The following is an 8,955-nucleotide window of genomic DNA, read 5'->3' as shown; positions in this document are numbered from 1 at the left end:
GAAACCCTGTCTCTACTAAAAATACAAAAAAAAAATTAGCCAAGTGTAGTTGTGGGTGCCTGTAATCTCAGCTACCAGGGAGGCTGAGGCAGGAGAATCACTTGAACTCGGGAAGCGGAGGTAGCAGTGAGCCGACATCACGCCATTGCACTCCAACCTAGGCAACAGAGCCAGACTCTGTCTCAAAGAAAAAAAAAAAAAAAACTTAGAGAAAGGTAATTAAAAATCACTACTATAAATAGCTCTTTTTATTTTGAGATACGTCTCATCAATACCTAATTTATTGAGAGTTTTTAGCATGAAGGTTGTTGAATTTTGTCAAACACCTTTTCTGCATCTATTGAGATAATCATGTGGTTTTTGTCTTTCGTTCTGTTTATATGCTGGATTACATTTATTGATTTGCGTATGTTGAACTAGCCTTGCATCCCAGGGATGAAGCTCACTTGAACATAGTGGATAAGCTTTTTGATGTGCTGCTGGATTCGGTTTGCCAGTATTTTATGGAGGATTTTTGCATCAATGTTCATCAGGGATATTGGTCTAAAATTCTCTCTTTTGGTTGAGTCTCTGCCCAGCTTTGGTATCAGGATGATGCTGGCCTCATAAAATGAGTTAGGGAGGATTCCCTCTTTTTCTATTGATTGGAATAGTTTCAGAAGGAATGGTACCAGCTCCTCCTTGTACCTCTGGTAGAATTCGGCTGTGAATCCATCAGGTCCTGGACTCTTTTTGCTTGGTAAGCTATTGATTATTGCCACAATGTCAGAGCCTGTTGTTGGTCTATTCAGAGATTCAACTTCTTCCTGGTTTAGTCTTGGGAGGGTGTATGTGTCGAGGAATTTATCCATTTCTTCTAGATTTTCTAGTTTATTTGAGTAGAGGTGTTTGTAGTACTCTCTGATGGTAGTTTGTATTTCTGTGGGATTGGTGGTGATATCTCCTTTATCAATTTTTATTGCATCTATTTGATTCTTCTCTCTTTTCTTCTTTATTAGTCTTGCTAGCGGTCTATCAATTTTGTTGATGTTTTCAAAAAACCAGCTCCCGGATTCATTAATTTTTTGAAGGGTTTTTTGTGTCTCTATTTCCTTCAGTTCTGCTCTGATTTTAGTTATTTCTTGCCTTCTGCTAGCTTTTGAATGTGTTTGCTCTTGCTTTTCTAGTTCTTTTAATTGTGATGTTGACAAAACTCAACAACCCTTCATGCTAAAAACTCTCAATAAATTAGGTATTGATGGGACTATCTCAAAATAATAAGAGCTATCTATGACAAACCCACAGCCAATATCATACTGAAAGGGCAAAAACTGGAAGCATTCCCTATGAAAACGGGCACAAGACAGGGATGCCCTCTCTCACCACTCCTATTCAACATAGTGTTGGAAGTTCTGGCCAGGGCAATTAGGCAGGAGAAGGAAATAAAGGGTATTCAATTAGAAAAAGAGGAAGTAAAATTGTCCCTGTTTGCAGATGACATAATTGTATATCTACAAAACCCCACTGTCTCACCCTAAAATCTCCTTAAGCTGATAAGCAACTTCAGCAAAGTCTCAGGATACAAAATCAATGTACAAAAATCACAAGCATTCTTATACACCAATAACAGACAAACAGAGAGCCAAATCATGAGTGAACTCCCATTCATAATTGCTTCAAAGAGAATAAAATACCTAGGAATTCAACTTACAAGGGACATGAAGGACCTCTTCAAGGTGAACTACAAACCACTGCTCAATGAAATAAGAGGACACAAACAAATGGAAGAACATTCCATGTTCATGGATAGGAAGAATAAATATCATGAAAATAGCCATACTGCCCAAAGTAATTTATAGATTCAATGCCATCCACATCAAGCTACCAATGACTTTCTTCACAGAATTGGAAAAAACTATTTTAAAGTTCATATGGAACCAAAAAAGAGCCCGCATCGCCAAGTCAATCCTAAGCTGAATGAACAAAGCTGGAGACATCATACTACCTGACTTCAAACTATACTACAAGGCTACAGTAACCAAAACAGCATGGTAATGCTACCAAAACAGAGATATAGACCAATGGAACAGAACAGAACCCTCAGAAATAATGCCACATATCTACAACTATCTGATCTTTGACAAACCTGACAAAAACAACCAAGGGGAAAAGGATTCCCTATTTAATAAATGGTGCTGGGAAAACTGGCTAGCCATATGTAGAAAGCTGAAACTGGATCCCTTCCTTACACCTTATACAAAAATTAATTCAAGATGGATTAAAGACTTACATGTTAGACCTAAAACCATTAAAAACTCTAGAAGAAAACCTAGGCAATACCATTCAGGACATAGGCATGAGCAAGGACTTCATGTCTAAAACACCAAAAGCAATGGAAACAAAAGCCAAAATTGACAAATGGCATCTAATTAAACGAAAGAGCTTCTGCACAGCAAAAGAAACTACCATCAGAGTGAACAGGCAACCTACAGAATGGGAGAAAATTTTGGCAACCTACTCATCTGACAAAGGGCTAATATACAGATTCTACAATGAACTTAAACAAATTTACAAGAAAAAAACAAACAACTCCATCAAAAAATGGGTGAAGGACATGAACAGACACTTCTCAAAAGAAGACATTTATGCAGCCAAAAAACACATGAAAAAAATGCTCATCATCACTGGCCATCAGAGAAATGCAAATCAAAAGCACAGTGAGATACCATCTCACACCAGTTAGAATGGCCATCATTCAAAAGTCAGGAAACAACAGGTGCTGGAGAGGATGTGGAGAAATAGGAACACTGTTACACTGTTGGTGGGACTGTAAACTAGTTCAACCATTGTGGAAGTCAGTGTGGCGATTCCTCAGGGATCTAGAACTAGAAATACCATTTGACCCAGCCATCCCATTACTGGGTATATACCCAAAGGACTATAAATCATGCTGCTATAAAGACACATGCACACGTATGTTTATTGCAGCACTATTCACTATAGCAAAGACTTGGAACCAACCCAAATGTCCAACAATGATAGACTGGATTAAGAAAATGTGGCACATAAACACCATGGAATACTATGCAGCCATAAAAAATGATGAGTTCATGTTCTTTGTAGGAACATGGATGAAACTGGAAATCATCATTCTCAGTAAACTATCGCAAGGACAAAAAACCAAACACCGCATGTTCTCACTCATAGATGGGAATTGAACAATGAGAACACATGGACACAGGAAAGGGAACATCACACTCCAGGGACTGTTGTGGGGTGGGGGGAGGGGGGAGGGATAGCATTAGGAGATATACCTAATGCTAAATGACGAGTTAATGGGTGCAGCACACCAAAATGGCACATGTATACATGTAACAAACCTGCACATTATGCACATGTACCCTAAAACTTAAAGTATAATAATAATAAAAACAAACACTACTATAAAATTGACATAAGTATCACAATTTTTATTTTTATTTAGTACTTATATTTACTCCTTCATTTTATTAAATAAAATTGCCTATATAGTTTGCATAAATTTATTCACATCTTCAATCTTACTGACACTCTTTTTTTCCTGTTGGCCTCATATTCCTTTTCTGCAAATTTTCTTACAGCAAAATCTGGAAATATAGCCCTTAAAGTTATGTGGTGACACTTTATCACACACGTACATTAAATAGTTCAAAACTATGTTCCTTTATACAAATTGTATACTGATTGTAAGAGATTCTGAGTTAATTTAAACATTGCCATTAATAGTGTATAATCACTGATGAGTAAGACTCTTTGTTGAGTAAACAAGTTTGATTTCAGAGATTATTGATGTTTACGAACATTTGTTCATGAATCAATATTTGGCCATTATGCAAGTTGTATTTTTTTAGAAGATTAATTGAGCTGATTAAGCTATCTTGTTTAAACTGAATTTGGAGGTTAATTCTGAATCTCTTGTGTTTCAAAATCACAACAATGTTATCCATTATTTTGTTATAATCCAGATTATATTTTAACACATCTTTCAACTTAATTGCTAATTTAATTTGAATTTTAAATATTAACTTTCCCATCAAAAAACTTTATCTGCCTTTCCAAGATTTAATTACTAGATGCTTAACATTTTTCCCCAAGGGTTGATACAAGCTGTCTTACAAATTAGCCTACCCTTGTCCCATGTGGATAATAGTGTATTTATTAGAAACTATAGTCAGATCTTGTATGCTGCCCAACAATACTGCTTTAAATAGATATATAAGCTATCTCTTTGTTCAAAATGAAGATGTGTTCCAATAAGATTCCTTTGATGAATGACTACGGAACATTTAAGAAACAAGTGATTCTATATTAGCCAAGTGCTCACCATCATAGAGGATGGAATGCAATTACCTGGGAACCTGGAATGATAGAAGGTTTGATTTTCTAATAAGCTAGAAGGCTGGTAAAGCATAAAATTTCCAGCATGGTTGGAAAGCTTAGAGATTACACAAATCAAATTAATAATATTTAAATTGATATAATTGTACTTTATATAAATACATTAATGTGCAAGGAATTGACTGCACACTTTGCAAATATTTAACTTCATTTATTCTAAATATATAGATAGATTTGACTTTTTAGCAGTTTTGATTGAATAGTTTATGAATTCTAAGATTATTTCCAACTATGGGATTACTTCCAGGAACTTCTTTATTCCTAACTGGTTTTAAATGCATTACAAAAAATATTTCATAAAACCAACTAGACCAGTTTCCTGGAAGACAATTTTTCCACCAGATGGGAGGGGAGGGTGGTCTCATGATGAAACTGTTCCACCTCAGATCATCAGGCATTAGATCCCTCAGATGCGCAGTTCACAATAGGGTTTGAGCAACAGTGAGGCTCTAATGCGTCGCTGATCTCACAGGAGGCAAAGCTCAGGCAGTAATGCTCTCTCACCCTCTCCTCACCTCCAGCTGTGAGGCCTGCTTCCTAAATGGACACAAACCAGTACTGGTCCCTGGCCCGGGGGCTGCGGACGCTTGCTGTAGCAGATATTCCTGGACTAATAGATCTTACTACAATAATCTGTATCTAATTTTATAGCAGGCAATGTATTAACTAAACCTAATGCAGAGACTTAAAGCTATATCACAAAATGCCCATGGGGAGAACTGGAGATGCAGTGTGTTTCCTATATAAACTATTTTAAAATACTTTGGCTCTACTTTGTTATGCTCTATACTAGAATTTGGCAAACTGCAGCTTGAAGCCATATATGCCTGCCTTCCTGTTTTGGTAAATAAAATTTTATGAGACCACACCCCTGCTCATTACTGCTGTGTGTAGCTGCTTTTGTGCTTGTAGCTGTGTAGTTGCTATAAAGACCTTATCTGTTGTATTCCTAGGGCTGTCTTTATGAACATGTGCCCAGTGCACTCCCACAGGGTACCACACAGAGAAGGGCTTATATTTAAGGTCTAATTTTCTGCAATTACATTATTGAAATTCTTAAAACATTCATTTTTGAATTAGTGTTTATAAAGTCTGCTGGGATAACATATGATATACTGGGGGCTTAATGCCTCAGCTCATATGTTTTTCCAACCTGCTTTTCTCCGCAGGAAGAATTTTTCTGACAGCTGCTCCCAGTCAACCCTGTCTGCCTGTCCTTGTCCTTCCTGATCTGGTGCTTCGGTGGCTGCCGTCCATTGGCCAGAACAGTTACAGATTACATTAGTCAGGGAGATCCATGTTCCACCATGCAGATGTCCTGGTCTGGAATGCAGGGAGGATTGGGCTCTGGAGTTGGCCAGAAATGTCTCAGGGAGGGGCAAGGTGGCAATCATCCTCCCCGGACCAGCGGTGGTACAGTGAATTCCCCAAATGACTAGACAGAAGCTTTTTGCCCACTCCCATCCATTACTTTTCACGGAGCCCTTTTGTAGCTGAACCTGTTTTTCCCCTAAGCCTGTCAGAAGTTAGTATCTGACTCTACTATATCTTTCTGATCAGGGAAAAACCTCCAGACTTACCTCTTATCTCCTTAACTTTCATGGCATCTCAAACTTGTTATCTCGACTACTTTGCTAGCTTTATGTTGTCTTTAAAGATTGCTTCTACATTTATTTGGAACTTTTTCAGTGACCTGAAGCAAAAGTGATCCATCTTTATTAGAAGTAAAAATCCACTAACTAAGAAATAAACATTGTTCTTCAAGTTGTTCAAGACATTTTAACAGGAGTTTATTTTTAAAAATCTCGTAATCGTTATACTTAACATGAAAAGGAAATTGGCTTGATGATTCAAATTATTTTAAATAATTTTACTTTAAACTGCAATTTTCTTTTCAAATACTGCACAAACTACCAATTCAGTAGGTAACATTTGAAGACCTGCTGAATTTCTCATATGTCCAGAATGACACTATACACATAGCTGAAGCTGAAGAAATTTTCAATTTATTAATCATGTGCAGATGCATTCTCTCTGGCAATTTAATTTATTTAATGCCCAGGAACAAATGGATAAGATATTTATGAGTCAGGCCGGGCGCGGTGGCTCACGCTTGTAATCCCAGCACTTTCGGAGGCCGAGGCGGGCGGATCACGAGGTCAGGAGACAGAGACCACGGTGAAACCCCGTCTCTACTAAAAATACAAAAAAATTAGCCAGGCGTGGTGGCGGGCGCCTGTAGTCCCAGCTACTCGGAGAGGCTGAGGCAGGAGAATGGCGTGAACCCGGGAGGCAGAGCTTGCAGTGAGCCAAGATTGCGCCACTGCACTCCATCCTGGGAGACAGAGCAACACTCCGTCTCAAAAAAAAAAAAAAAAAAAAACGTATGTGTCATATTAATGGGGACATAGCATCTTTCTCACAAGGGGTTCAAACCATTTTTAAATTTAATTTACTCTCCAACTGTGATGATACTAATATAATTATCTTTCATATTATACCTAAGATTCAAAATAAAAGGAGCAATCAAAATTGCCAGAAATTACGAGATGCAAATTTATGATCAGAGGAAAGAGCCTTTCGGTTCTAAGGTACTTATTTTAAACAATGAAGCCAAATATCGAGGAAATTGCATTAATGAAAAATATATTCACTATCTGTTGTTCCTTTTAAATGAATAATTGATTCAAATCAACACTTTGGTTTTGGGAACTAGGTATTGGAATTAGAATCTCACCTGAATTTATATGATGCAAGTGATGGCAGATTAATTCATTGTTTTTAAGTTTCTATGTCCACTCTACCGAAATCATTCTGACAAAAATCATTAGAAAAATATAAATTCACTTCTATAGTGATATCCTCCTAAAATGATAACCTGACATGTCTTATTTTTGCCAAGCGGCTTCATCTAAAACAGCATATTGTAATGTGAAAAGGATTCGGTGATCAGAAACAGTTTAGAAATGTCAGTGTAGGCAACAGAAGATCACAGCGATCTATCACTGAAGTTCCTTTCGTGGGATATAGGATAGATCATAATGTTTTGTTCAATAAAAGGAAAATGTAAAACTGTGGAAACATGAAAGCAAAGTGATAAACAGGAGGCTACGTCCAGCATCTAAAACACGAATCTGGATGATGCTCCTGTCAGTACTTTTGTCTAAAACGAGCACGGAGAATTCAATGATTTATATCTTAGAGTGATATTGTACTATTGAGGGAAATCATATTAACAGGAAAAAAAAGTTTACCTATGAGACTTTTGTTATTGTTAATTTGATGAAAATTTACCAGTTCCTGCATTAACACTTAGAAATCTTGCTTGTAAAAACAAATTAAAACAAACAAAAACATCTCTAAAATACTGTAACAATCTTTTATAAAATAATGATGAGTTATATGTAGTTGATTTTTGCCAACGTGTTAGAATATGTGGTGTTCTGTACTGCTTTTTAAGCAATTGATAATGTCCAAATCTCAGGCTTATTTTTACATTTAAATAAAGGAAGTTATTTATTATTACATACTCATATACATTAATCAAAATATATAAAATCTTTAAAAAATATGTCAATGGAAAGATACCTTTCTGTTATAAACTTCATATATGTGTCCTTCGAAAATTCACAAGATGAAATTCCAAACACCCATGTGATATTAGGAAGTGGTACCTTTGAGAAGTAATTGAGTCATGAGGGCTCTGCCTTTATGAGAGAAACTCCAGAAAGCTCACTAGTTCTCTTTTTGCCATCTAAGAATATGAGAGGATGGCAAATGGCAATCTGAAGCATTCCATCACCAGGATCCAATCGTCCTGTCACTGGATCTCTGTCTTCTAGCCTCTGGAACTGCGATACATTTTTGTTGTTTATAAGCCATCCAGGCTATGGTACTTGTTATAGCAGCCCAAAGATACAAAGATATTTTCCCTTTCCTGTGAGGGTTTTTCAAAGATTTAGTATCCACATGGTATTTTCTAACACCTATCAAGGAATTATTTGACTACATTTTTATTATTGTATCTTTGAACAAGAAATTAATTAAACAATCCCTTTCCTGAACTTTCTCTCAACCTCCTTCTTTATTTTTTGGCTTGCTTTTATACTGATATCAGCCAAGAAAATATTCCCTTTTAAGAATCCTTCCCTAGCTCATCTTGTTCTGATAGATGCTTTTCCTATATGTTCACTCTATTACAGTTTCCATAACTTTATCATGGTATGCCATATTTGCCTACTTATCTATCTGCCTTCTACAGTAATTACTATCCACCACTTTTGCTTTCTGTCCTCTTCACCATTTCCCCCAGACACAAGACTGAGTACTTCACATTTTGCAGGTACTCAGTTGAATAGATAAAGTCCTCAGTTAAAAATAGCAATGCCCTATCAGAAAGATTACTAAGTGAATAACGGCCTTCTGTTTCCTGATTCATAAAATGGCACAAAGGCTAATTACAGAAAGCAATGTCTAGCCAAGAAGGAGTAGAAGGCTTTAAGTCAGTGCATACAGTGCACCACAATTAAAGTTAGAAAT

The 8,955-nt window shown here is 36.6% G+C and overlaps 1 protein-coding gene across 2 annotated transcripts in view; it reads right to left on the bottom strand.

Annotated features, from left to right (window-relative positions):
- The window catches only part of EYS (eyes shut homolog), a 2,056,951-nt gene that overhangs the window by 1,908,919 nt on the left and 139,077 nt on the right, over positions 1 to 8,955 (bottom strand). The window lies entirely within an intron of this gene.

Source organism: Hylobates moloch, unplaced genomic scaffold, assembly GCF_009828535.3.
Source record: "Hylobates moloch isolate HMO894 unplaced genomic scaffold, HMol_V3 SCAFFOLD_2, whole genome shotgun sequence".
Classification (NCBI taxonomy): Eukaryota; Metazoa; Chordata; class Mammalia; order Primates; family Hylobatidae; genus Hylobates; species Hylobates moloch.
The sequence above is the reverse complement of the archived record's forward strand: the minus strand, read 5'-3'. Positions and strand labels throughout refer to the sequence as shown.